At 46.2% G+C, this 13,003-nt stretch overlaps 2 long non-coding RNA genes across 2 annotated transcripts in view; one reads left to right on the top strand and one right to left on the bottom strand.

Annotated features, from left to right (window-relative positions):
* Positions 1-13,003, top strand: part of LOC140215891 (uncharacterized) — a 266,281-nt gene that overhangs the window by 70,549 nt on the left and 182,729 nt on the right. The gene's annotated exons all lie outside the window — the stretch shown is intronic.
* On the bottom strand, positions 2,853-4,892 carry LOC129380517 (uncharacterized). Its single transcript, XR_008608626.1, has 3 exons — positions 4,487-4,892; positions 3,303-3,404; positions 2,853-2,930 (listed from the first exon to the last, which is right to left on the bottom strand). It is a non-coding gene; the product is annotated as an uncharacterized lncRNA (long non-coding RNA).

Below are 13,003 nucleotides of genomic sequence, written 5' to 3'. Positions count from 1 at the left end.
GCATTTGTAGAACTGAAGCTAGAAAAAGAAATACAGACAGTAATTGGAGAGCGCCGTGCTACGCGAGACGCAGTCAGCGCGAGCAAACGCATGAAAAAGCTTTTCTACAACCGGAGCGTAGCAGACGACAAAGGCTGGTCCCCCGAGTGACCTCACCGCAACGACGTTCGCAGCGCCGTCATCGGTCGCGCACGAGGCTAATAACAATACGCGGGCGCGAATCGCACTGTGTGTTCCGTCCACCTCACCGGCAGCATAAACACCAGCCACGTTGAGTTAGATCGCTTCAGTACGTCTCAAAAAATAGTTCCCAACGTAGAAGACGTCACGTCATATTAAGCAGACCTTACCAGCCAGAAAGAAACTACCACATCTGCAGCTGAGCATATACCTAGCATACAACGCGGAACATTCGCCTAAGCCAACATGGCAGTGAAATCAGCCTTCTAAAAGATGGCGACACTAAGTAAGCAATATAGAGGTGCACTGCATGGGTGAAATTGTCTATACATTGTTGTTTTTTCTGCCGCATTTTAATTTTAGGCTCAGCTATGTTGGCCAGAAACAGAAACTTTCGTGCTATGTAGCGTCACCTTCACCCACGGAACCACCTCATTTTGCATTTTGCCCTTGGGACAAAATTGACAGCAGCCGTGGTCCAGTTGGTATAAAGGACACCCGGCTCGGCTGTGGGAGGGGCGCGTGGTTCGACACCCACTGGCGGACACTCACCAGTTTACAAGACGGGTGGAGGCAGCCGCCCGCCCGGCGTGCGGCTTTCCAGGGGTGCTTTGTTTGGGAGAGGTTCGTTCAGACCACTATGTTTGCTCGGCAAGAAGCAAGACAAACAAAATACCAAGACTCCTAAAAAAAAAGGGAGTGTGGTGGTTCTATGCGGCCAACTTCCCAATGAGTGGGTGCCCTTCAAAGCATCCGGAACTCTCGAGTTGTCGAGTACCAGGCCGGGAGCGAGCTTGTACTTATTTTACCGGCAGGTACCTGGCAGCAGCACTCCTCTGAATTGCGTAGTAGCGGCGGATGGTCGACTATTTCCCCAAAGCTGTGGTGGGGACCAGGTAAGCCCAAAGGCCCTCGCAAATCTCTATAGGGCCTCCTTTCGCGATGAGAACTCATATAAACAACCGAGCATCAGGTCGTGGTGCATCTCTACCTATTAGAAAAACCGGTGTGCTTTCCGGCGGCACCGGGATCCCAACAAAAGAAATACCGCATTCGAGGCTCTACCATTTCACCATTTCGCGGTCTACCGCAGGGAGAATGATGATACCACGATGCCGTGGCATCAACAATCTCGACTTCTATTAGTAACAAAGCAGAAACAGTGGTAAAGCGCATTAAAGAGGAAATGCATCATGTCCTGTACGCGTGATGAATAGAATAAAAAAGCGCAAACCTTGGCCTAAGAAACATAAGCTAGCCAAAATTGTGGAGGACACCATTTACTCTACGATTATTTACGCCACCCGCAGTACAGTTCTGCAGCTACGGTGTTACATTGCTGAGCACCAGGACGCGGGTTCGATCCCGGCCTCGGCGGCCGCATTAAGATAAAGACGCAATGCAAGAACACTCCAGTACCGTGCATTGGATGCACGTTAAGGAACCCCAGGTGGTCAGAATTGATCTGGTGTCCTCCACTATGGCGTGGGACACTTCAGGGGCCCTATAACATAACACTATTGCAATACGTTTTTATTCCAATCTCCTGACGTCAAACTTACGTAACCACCGACGCAAGCATCGGGCGGTAACAAGCAGCGTTTTTCTTTTTCAAAAGTCCAATCAAATACCTTTCTCGTTTATAGGATGTCACTTCCTTTTGCTTTCAAAGCGAATAGCATTGCCTACATTGGGCAGTTTTTTTTTTATCTGACTGAGAAGAGGCGAGGAGCACGCTCAAGTGGAAAGAGTTTCGACGGGGCTGAGCCAGCACAGTGAAAGTAGATAATCGGATGAGGAGTGTGGTGCCCGCATTTGCGATTGGTCCGCTTCCTCTTACTTGGCTTGTGGTGGCTGGCCAAAAATCGCGGCGGCGTGCAACGGAACGTTGAAAATGCCGCTAAAATGGATACTCAGCAACGTAGAGTTCCCTTATGAAAATGGTTATGTCCTTTATGTTTACTGTATGTTTCCCGGAGTTCACATGAGGAAACGTCCTTTATGTTTCCTCCATGTTGAAATTTGGCCACTGCTTTTATGTTTCCTTCATGTGTCCTCCCTTTATGTATCCCTTATGTTACCGTCCTTTATGTTTCCTCCATGTTGAAATTTGGCCACTGCTTTTATGTTTCCTATATGTGTCCTTCCTTTGTGCATCCTTTACGTTACCGTCCTTTATATTTCCTCCATGTTGAAATTTGGCCACTGCTTTTATGTTTCCTTCGTATGTCCCACCTTTATGCATCCTTTATGTAGCCCCAGTGATTAAATCCTCTATTTCGCGTAGACATGCATAGATGAAGAGTTCCCTGTACCCATTTTATATTTATGCACTTTTTGTGAGTTTTAATGTTTTGCATTGGTTTCATTGTAAAGTTACTGTTCCCTACATGATGCAGTATAAGGATTGGAACACTGCTACGGCACAGAGATTCATGCCAATTCGTTAAAGTTACAAACTAATTGGCCTTCATATAATATTTATGTATAACACTTGAGTACCATTGTACGTTCTTCCCTGCAGTGCTGCTGTTCTAGTTATGTCTTTCTTACTAATATAAAATGTAATGTTTGATTGGAAAATTAGGTTATATTAGTGCTTACACTTTTAAAAGAAAGTTTTGACTATACTTTGTAAAGTCTGAAATTACGAGTAGTTTATTGGACTATCTGCATTTTACTTCAATTTGCCACGTCTGCTCACAGCAGATCTCTGGAATGCGGTGCTTGGATGAGAGCTCACAGGGCACCTGAAAAACGAAACAAAAGCCAATCTTTCTCACTTATTCAAAAATGTTCATATAAGCAAGAACAGCTTGGCCTGTATGCACAGCTAAGAAACTTGCAGCAGTCAAAAATAGCTCACAAAAACATCAGGGCAACACAGAAGCTTTTAACTAGTTGTTTGAAACAGACTGCACTGTTTGCCAGTCCACTCAGGTATGAAACTGCTCACAAATTATTTTAATCATTATTGCAGCAGCTGCTAAGTAGTACATGAGCTGTACGAGTAGGCAACTGGCCAATAAACCTTTGTGTGGTACCTCAAGTATCGAGGTTCCCAAAGTTGAGGCCCTCACTATGCCACGAGCAAAAACTAGTGCAGCTAGTTTTTTACTCACCTTGTAAAAGCATGCAGGTCAAGTGCATCATTGTGCGATCCAGTATGTAGCAGTGCAGCAGGTTTCTACAGGTTGTAGGCTTGACTCCAGAACCCGCATAACCTTCAACAGTAAGAAAGGTTTAATTTATTGCGACGTGAAGCTTCAAGCGTGTGATTTACAGTGTCATGTGGAATTCAAAAAAAAAGGGACTCTCACATCAAACAGATGTCTCGTAGTTATATCTCACGAGGTTACACTGTTATACTTTAAAATTGAGGCGGGAATAAAACCAGAAGCAAACATCAGAATATCTGTGAAATTATCACCAAAACCTAAATATGTAGAGAATCAAAACAATCGTTTATGAACGGTCTAAAACCTAGGCCGCGATATTGTAGCGATGCCCTTTCCTATGCTACTCCTTTTCCTCAGTGGTCTGACTGACACTCCGCCATCGTTATTGACTAGAACCGCCAACTGTGAATGGTGGGCTATAAGAGAGGCAAACATCGAGTGGAAAGCATCGCAACAAAATCGCAGCCCTATTTACGCAGTGCTACAACCCCCATACTTTCACAACAGTCGCAGGAGCTGACATCCTGTTCTTCAGATCAAAATATTAATGAAAACGAGCGTCTCATTGACATGCCTCGATTAAAAAAAAATTTCGCTGTTGTAATATCGGTCTATATTTGCCGTGCAATATAGAAGACAAATACGCGAGCACGCCGATGAACAGAAACAATGCAGACAGGTTCTCGCGAAGCTGGACTTCTAACTGAACTGCATCAATAAAATAATCTTCACATAAGCTAATATCTGCTCAAGTGTAAAACACCGCAAGTGCCAACTCGCGATGCCCGTGACACATCGACATGCATTACACACGTAACTTGCGGAAATGCATACCTACGGAAGCATTTTGTGCTGGGAAACTACCGAGGAAACAGTAACTTTCAGCGTTTACGTAAATATTTGCCCATTAAATCCCAACAATCGGCGGTGGTAGCACATCACTGCATAAAGCAAATAAGCGGTGAGAAATAATACATTTCACAGAAATTCCCCTTGTGAAACGCTTTGCTAAATGTGCAGAGCAACGTGGTCAACATACGCTACGAAAGTGTTCTGTTGTCGTTCCACAAAGCTTACTACATGTACCATAAGCTGCGAGAATGCGCGCAAGCGTCAGACCTGCTTACCTTCAATGCGGTCGGCGAACGGCTCCTTTGTCTCGCAGGCACCACGCGACGACGCTCTTCCCGGCGCGAACACGGTCGAATTGCCGATGAACACCAGCGCACGAAAGCACAACTTTCAACAAATTCTTCCACGCACCAGAATTCGAAGCCACAGTACCAGGTATTTCACGAGCGAACGCGGACAGGCGAGAACAAAGGCAGCTCGGACGGGCGCTGTAGTACACATAAGACAGGCGTATCACAGGAAACATAAGGCGAATGAATGGCGTTACACGAGTCCAGAGGTTTCCTGATGGTTAATGCACACGATACGGATCACAGTTTGTTTAGGCAGTTCGAAAATATGATTCAATTACCGTGTAACTGCAACGAGCACTCTCACCGCGCACACCAACACAACGTGGCCCAACCGTCACACTGCGGCAGCGCCGCGCTGCGGTTAACAAGTGAATTTAGCCTCCGAGATCTACATTTTCTTTTAGAGCGGGTATTTTGTAAAAGCACGGCCTTCGAGACTTGAAAAAAGTCGTAGCTGGAAGGAAGACTGGTATTTAAACACAAATTATTGAGTTTAAAGTGTCTTGGTACGCTGCCTTGTTCTTTTAAAGTATATACAGAGATTTCAGACGAACTATGCGCGAACTTTTGCCGACGGACACGAGCCAATCAGCGCGCATCATGTGCAGCTCCGTCTCCTTGCGCTGGCGGACGGTGTGCGGGCAGCCGCGATAGCTGTGAGACCCACCGATCAGAAATTCGGAATCACCACACATACACACGCTTCTTATGGCGCCCAGTGGCGTGTTTTTGAGAATGTCAGGCCTTATCTTGAAAAGGTGGAACCATATTTCCTCGTAGCGTAAGGAATAAAGGCGACAAAATGTGGCGATGGCTGGCTTGCAGCGGCAGCTGGAGCTTTGGCCAAAGTGAAACAGGCGTACTGCTTGCATGCTCGCGTAATCAAATACCGCCATACTCCACACACAACTTTCATACTCAGCCAACTCACAATTATAAATTATTCAGTTGTACGCCCAAGCAAGCATTTACGGGATCCGCGCTGCCCTACTTCTACGCCTGCTAATATTGACACAGCAATGACTCGTACTTCTGGTCAGCGCGAAAGCGACACGGACAAAAGAAACAGAACAAAACGGCGCTGTTTCTTAGGAGTGTTTCTTCCTTGTTTCCGCGTCGCTTTTGCGCTGTTGCTAAAGGTACGATGAATCGTAACCAACTCGCCCACTTTGCTATCTCGCTACAGCAATCACATGCAGTTTTAAAAAGAAAGGCACTTTTAGCATCGACCGCCGGTTATGCATTGGTTAGTGACCGTACTTTTGTGTATAATCTGTGTGAGTAGTAGAGGAAAGGTATCATGGCAAGGCCGAGGGCTTAAAAAAAAAAAATTGCGCAGAAAAAGCAACATGTCAAAAAGTGCTTCGAAGACCACGGTTTTGAGGTGGAGCAGTGGCAGCGTCTCCCAATGTTCGAGTTTTTTTTTTTTTTCAGTTTAGAGTATCAGAAACGTTATAGATAATCAATTTCAGTACATTCTTTCGAACTAAGCGTTCTGAAAGTTAGCGGCAGCTCCAGTTCAGCTTTGGAGGTGGCAGCGCTTGCATTTCCCGCTGACGGCTGCAAAGAAATCTTACGAGGGTATTATAGAGACAATCGTAATGTACGTATTAGATATTTATGTGCAATGATGCTATCATGAAGCCAATACAACACCGCGAACAGCTACTTAAATGGTTGTATAATCATATAAACGGCGGATTGGCCGCGGAGGCGTCCGCCTCTTTTTCGGTTCATGTAGCGCAAGCCATCGAACACTGCGCGTCGTGCCACCGCGTCTCCAGCCGCCGCGCAATTGTTATTTGTCGTGAGATATTATTCGCTGCATGAGGCTTTGCTGTACTTATGTACTGTTGATGGCGCGTGGTGATCAATACAGCCAAGATAGATAGGGAGGGGGAGGCAGGTGCACCCCCCCCCATTTGTTTTACTGTGATACGCCAGTAGTTAAAGTTAATACATCTTTCATGTAGACGATCTATCTGTAGCGTGTGTAAAAAGATAATCATTGGGCGCACTCTATGTTACCTGGAGGTGCACTCGAGGGAGTACACAGCTAGGTAACATAGAGTGCCCACACAGGTAACATAGCGCTTATATATAAGCCCGATATATAAGTTAAGTAGATTATTTCCCAAACTGGAGGCGAAGCGGAGCATCTGAAAGGCGCCTGCTATGAGAAGCGTCTTAAACATTCAATCAATTATATTTAATAGTCTAGCTGGCACAGAACTTTCATAAAATTCTTGCATATTAGGTTAAATACTGCAGATTTCTGCATCTGACTTGCTACTGGAGAATAGCAGGTTGAAAAAGTAAGAAATACTTTATATATTAAGAGAATGCATAGCATAAATCATTATATACACCATCCTATTTCATGGCATGCTCAATTTTCCGCACAACATAGGCACAATTAGTGCCGGTCGGCATGTCTAGTGTGAGGGGGGCAAGCAGTGCCTTTTCCCTGAATCTGCCAGTGACTAACATACAGTACAGATAGATCTAACTGTACTATGCTCACTGCTCACTGCGTACATTCTGTTACCTACATGTGCACTCAAGTGCACATGTAGGTAACATATATAGAGTGCATGCGCACCATACATGGATTAATGCTCTATGTTACCTACGTATGCACTGAAGTGCACACCTAGGTAACATCTCGCCGTAAACACAAAGGGCACACCCTACAATAATTATATTAAGGGTTGTTTTCTTGGGGCAAATGAAAGGATAAGTCAAGATTTAGTATTACAATGACTCTGCAGAGTGTATCAATGGCTGTCACACTGTACAGATATATCTGCCTGTGTTATATGTACAGACAGTTGTTATGTGCACTCTATGTCACCTACATGTGCACTCAAGTGTACACTCAGGTAACGCAAAGAGCACACCCAGTTAACATCCTGCCGTAAACATAAAGGACACATCCTAGAGGCATAATAAAGGTCACTTCCTCGAGGTATACGTTAGGATGAGTAAACATGTGGTACACACAAAGTTGGCGTCCCGGAGGTCACACAAAGGACAAGGAATCATAAAGGTCACATAGGGCACAAGAAGGAAACATAAAGGAAACATAAAGGCAATGACCATTTTCATAGGGGTTGACAGAGCAAATTTCGTATACGTGCTGAAAGGTCTCGATAACGTTATACGGCCACGCAAAATTGTTTATTATACGAAAATAAATCCATACTCCACGGCAACTCCGAGTAGCCGTGGAGTCACCTTCTTTCATAGCAAGGTTCGTTAGAGCGCCACACAAGACACGGACAGAACAAGGAATAAAACGACGACACGTGAATCCCAACCAACTGGCCCAACTTCCCGTCTTGATGCAGTATGCCATCTTCTTTATAGCCATCTTCTATTCCTTTCGGGACGGGCCAGTGCCCAGCTATTCAGAAAAACTTTCAATTTTGTTCGGCATATTAATTCGTTTTGAACGCGTACACGTCAGATTGAAGCGGTGAGCTTTGACGGTTTCGTGACGTCGGGTGACAGACAGGCAAGGTGGGTGCAGCCCCAAAAAGTTCGACCAACAGCAACTGGTCAAACAACGTTTCTTTCGCTAATGGCGAGAAAGGCGTCGAAATATGTTATTTTTCTTCCGTTCTGTCTGATCATGCACAATCAGGGCGCGCATGTTATATTAGATGGGGCGTTTTCGCGGTTTTCGCGACGTCACGTGACATACAGGCGCATGGGTGGTGGCTCCAAAATTTTTTGACCAATCGCGGAGGGCTGATTGCAGAATTGGAATAGAAAATTTTGGGATAGCTTTGCGTTATAGCGCCCCAGATTGTGGTCCTGGCACGTAAAACACAGAATTTAATTTATTGTTGAAGAGATTATTTATGTGTGTCCTTTTCTCTCTTAACGAATTGGGGAAAATATTAAGACAGAAGCTATAGTACGAAGATGCCAAAGAGCATAGATCTGGGGCGGAATTCACTAAGCTACGCCGTTCTTACGCAATTCCTTAGCCAAAACGTTCTTACGCCAAAATAAGGGTGCAAACGAAGTGGCAGCGCAGTTAACTTGCGGCGTCGCATGAGAGCGAAGAGGAAGCATAGTTCTGATTAAACGACAAGGATTGAAAAAAGCGCGGTCAACTGATAGCACCATCGCACATCATGGATCTGTAGTTGAGGCTATATTCTCACGGCAGATTTCTGCACACCCTTTTTCGACAGCTTCCATTTCCGGGTGTCTGCTGCAGCGCCTACAAGTGCAACGGCACTCGCCTCTTCCCCGCACCACCGTCAAATAACGACAATGGAAGTGTCATGCATCCTCGTCACATTTCTGCGAGAGACAGGACTAATGCACACATGGTGACGTAGTTGGCGCAGAAAGATACGCTCAGGCGGAGCAATTGCAGGGCAGGTCTGCCAGGCTAACACCGCCTGCAGTCACATCACCACCACCACCGCCGCCACCATCGTATTACAAAGCGACTAAGTGTGTTTATTTGGATATTAATTGGGACAAACACGAAAACTGCATAATAAGTAGTTCATATGGCCTGAAGGCACCCGTACGTCCATCTGGATTGTATGTAATCACGCAGCACACGGTTTGAGGTGGGGTTCTAATGACGCGCGTAGCTTCAATATCAGCTCCCCTGTCAGTCAGTACCGTCTAAGGTGCTGGTCGACAGTGTTGTCGAGCACCAACCGACTACGAAACGCGCTCTCTCTTCGCATGGGATCTCTGTTGAGGGCACGGAGAGCTATGAAAGTAGCCCTGAAAGTCGAATACAGAAAGAAGCCGTGGCAACTGACACTCCCAAAATTATGGCAAAAAACATCGCTACGTAACATCCACACGTGCAATTTTCGCAGTCTATCACAGTTTGACGTCGTGTCAGCGTTCATCGCTTCTTTTTGGCTTCTCCTCAGGTGATAAAACACGATGAGGCCACGCAGCAAGTCTAGAGTTTCGCAGGTCCGGGCAGTCGCATTCTGGCAGAGCCGAAATGCACGAAGGCGCGTACACCTGACTTTTAATCCTGGTACTAAATCATAGGTTGGCGAAGTCAAGGCCCGGAGGCCCTAACTACACTGCGTGTCATACCCCAAGTGACACCTCATAGAAGTCAAGGCTAATCAGTCAACATCACCGCAATGTTCAGCGCCAACGTTTCCACAGATATACCAGCTTCATAAGAACTCACGTTCCTGTGCACGTCAGAATACTTCGCAGCAGCGCACGCGAAGCACATAGCGGTTAAGCATTCGTACTGGTTTCTGATCAAATCGGTTCAAGCAGTCGATCTTGCTACACTGACGCACTTTGTACGGAGCCGTCATTGCCCTCATAGTACAAGGAGAATGTGGTGGTGATGGTATCCAAGTGGTCACTCACGCCGTTCTGTAAACATGCGAATGCGGCCTCGCAGTGCCAAACAATCTGCAAGAGCAACAGTACGTTAATATCCTGGACGCATTTTGCGCGTTGTAAAGCGCCATCAGCGTATTTGTATGCCCACTGTAGGAGGAAGGCCTCTCCCAGCGATTTCTAATTAGCCCTCTCCTGAGCTAGCTGATCCCAGGTAGTGTCTGTAAATTTCCTAATTTCATCACGCCACCTAGTTTCCTGCCATCCTCGACAGCGCTTCCTTTCCCCTATCACACACTCTGTATTTCTAATGGACCACCGTCTATATGCCGCACAAATTATGTGGCTTGCCCAACTCCAATTTTTCTATTAAATGTCAGCTGCCACTACCCCCGTTTGCTCTCTGATCCACACGGCCCTGTTCTTATCTCCTAACGTTACGCCTAACATTTTTAGTTCCATCGCTTGTTGCGCGGTCCTTCTTCATTGTTTATACAGAATTCTTTATTAACCTTCATATTAGTACTGGTAGAATTCAATGATTGTGCTCTTTTCTTTTCAACGCAGTGGTTAGCTCCCAGTCATGATTTGGTAATGCCGACCGTATGCACTCCGACCCATTTTCATTCTTCTGTAAATTTCCTTCTTACGATCAGGATCTCCTGTGAGTAATTGATGTAGACAAACGTACTCCTGAAGTGATTCTAGGGGCTGACTCGCAGTAATTAATTATTGGTCGCTTGACAGGCCATTCAAAATTACATTTTGTCTTCCGCATATTAATCTTCAACCCTATACTCTTACACGTTCTCGGCTAAAGTCCTCAATTATCTGTTGCACTGTGTCCCCAGAGTTGCTGAACAGGAAAATGTCGCTGGTAAAATGAAGGTTGTTGATCTATTCGTCCTTGATCCTTACTCCTAATTTTTCCCAGCAGAACAGCTTGAATACTTCTTCTAAGCATGCAGTAAATATCATTCGAGAGACTGTGACTTCTTCTCTCACCCCTTTCTTGATAAGTATTTTTCCACTTTTCCTTTGGATAACTAAAACACGTGACACCGGAACTATCACTGAGGCAGAGTCGAAGCGAGTCTGAGGAGTTGTGGATGTGAGTGCTGTCGCTGAACGTAAATACGGAAGTTGCGCATAAATGAAATATTTCTTTAGTTGTCAATCTAATGGCTGCAAGCACTACGGCCTTGATGGTCGCGCACTTAAGGGTCTCTGTCTTCTCTGCTTTGGCAGTCTGCTCTTGACAGCTGAATTGTTTAACGTACCTCAAAATGCACGCGCCTTTCGCTCCGCCCGCAATGCAATGCAACCATCGAAGTCAGGAATCGAATTCGTGAGCGGAATCTAATAGCTAGTGATATCTCACGGTGGTTTGCAAGTGACGCACTTCTTGTGAACGCTAACATGACACTTTCTGTAAAAATGCACGCTTGAACTTTGTAGAAAACAACGTAAGGTGAAGGCACGATATTTTCGTGAATCACGCTAACGTACAAGTACAGGAATACGGAGGTGCACCATGACCACTTGTCCTCTTTGGGCTAGGAACATGATCGCACTCCGTAAACTGCAGTTCAGCCAACAAGTGACTAGAAAGAAAGAAAATCAGCAGACTCGACCAATTTCTTCGACTCTAAACTCATTTGCTGCGACACCAGCAGGCACTCACAGCCGACACCGACATCCTATCACTAACAACTTCTTGAAGGTCGACGCACACGGCGTCGTCCTTGTCCACTACAGTATTGCCTGTTGTGGCCTCCGAAACAGGGGCACATACGCCACCACTCTTTAGAGTCCGTGTAGGGCGCAAAACCGTGCGCGAGTTAGATTACGACAAAGCTAATCCCTAGCGCAGCGCTTAGTGTATTTAACTGCACATTACCGCAGGGGCGCAAGTTCAAATTTCGGTTTTGCTTCTCTTCGCCATATACCGTGGGTGAAAGCTGAAGATGAGGTGGCCTGACGGTAGAGGCCTTCGGCTTAACGGAAACACATATCGGCACAGTAAGCATAGTTCCGAGCTCTGAACTGCATTTAGAAACAACCTAGTAGTTTTCGTGATTGGTAGAAAATTATAGAGATAATTTTTTATGAAAAAAAAAATAGCAGCATATGCGAAGTTCAAATAGCTTCTGAAATTAAATGTACCTTCTAGTTTTTTTTTAATGAGTGGCGCAGTCTGACGCGACCCCTCTATTGTGGAAGCTTATTATAAAAAAAAGTTACAATCATCAAAAAATTCGTGTCGAACCAGAAACAGTCTCTTGATTTGGAATTCGCTCCGGTAAAACTCAAAGAACGTGGCAACTCACGCTCCTACCCGCTTGGACGCAGACTCGAAACACCTAGCTTGACGCTTACGACCGGCCTCCAGTACACGTTCTTTATCGGTAGCTTGCGCTCGACGCCGATGATTAGACTCTCGCATCTGCTCTCGCTAACGTTCGTCGGAGGCGAAGTCACTGGCCGCATTCTCCGCTTCCTCACGGGCACGTCGTCGTTCGTTATAGTCGCGTCTCTGCTTTCGACGCCTCTCCGCGTACTCGGCTTGTTTTTCGGCCATGCGCACAATGCGTGTTCTTCCCATATTCCCCATTTTTGTTGTGGTTGCAACTGTTGCAGTGGTCCACCTGTGCAATGCACAATCCGGTTATTACACAACGCGACGACTACCCCGGCGCACATCCCCGTGTTTTGCCGCCGCAACTGCCGCGCCGTGTATTGAGAGCAGAAAACAACAGACGCAGCCGGCAGCAACGGCCGGCAGCGCGGGGGCACTGCCCTACCGCGCAGGTCGATGCGCTGTGAAATCTCGTGTGCCTTCTTTCTTCTCCGCCGCACTATGGTTAGTTCTCCCCTGTTCGGCGCTCACGCCGCCATCTTTTTTGTTCACTTAACGGACATTAGCTAGCCCAGATATTACCCCCCCCCTCCCCCCCCCCCCCCCCACGAGACCAACCATACGGCTCAATCATACAGGTCCGTCAGGTAAACAGCTTCGCTGCAAAAAAGAAAGAAAGAAAGAAAGGAAATGGAATGGTATCATGACATGAGCTCCGTCGCACGGTT

The sequence above is a fragment of the Dermacentor andersoni genome, chromosome 1 (assembly GCF_023375885.2).
Source record: "Dermacentor andersoni chromosome 1, qqDerAnde1_hic_scaffold, whole genome shotgun sequence".
Lineage (NCBI taxonomy): Eukaryota > Metazoa > Arthropoda > Arachnida > Ixodida > Ixodidae > Dermacentor > Dermacentor andersoni.
The sequence above is the reverse complement of the archived record's forward strand: the minus strand, read 5'-3'. Positions and strand labels throughout refer to the sequence as shown.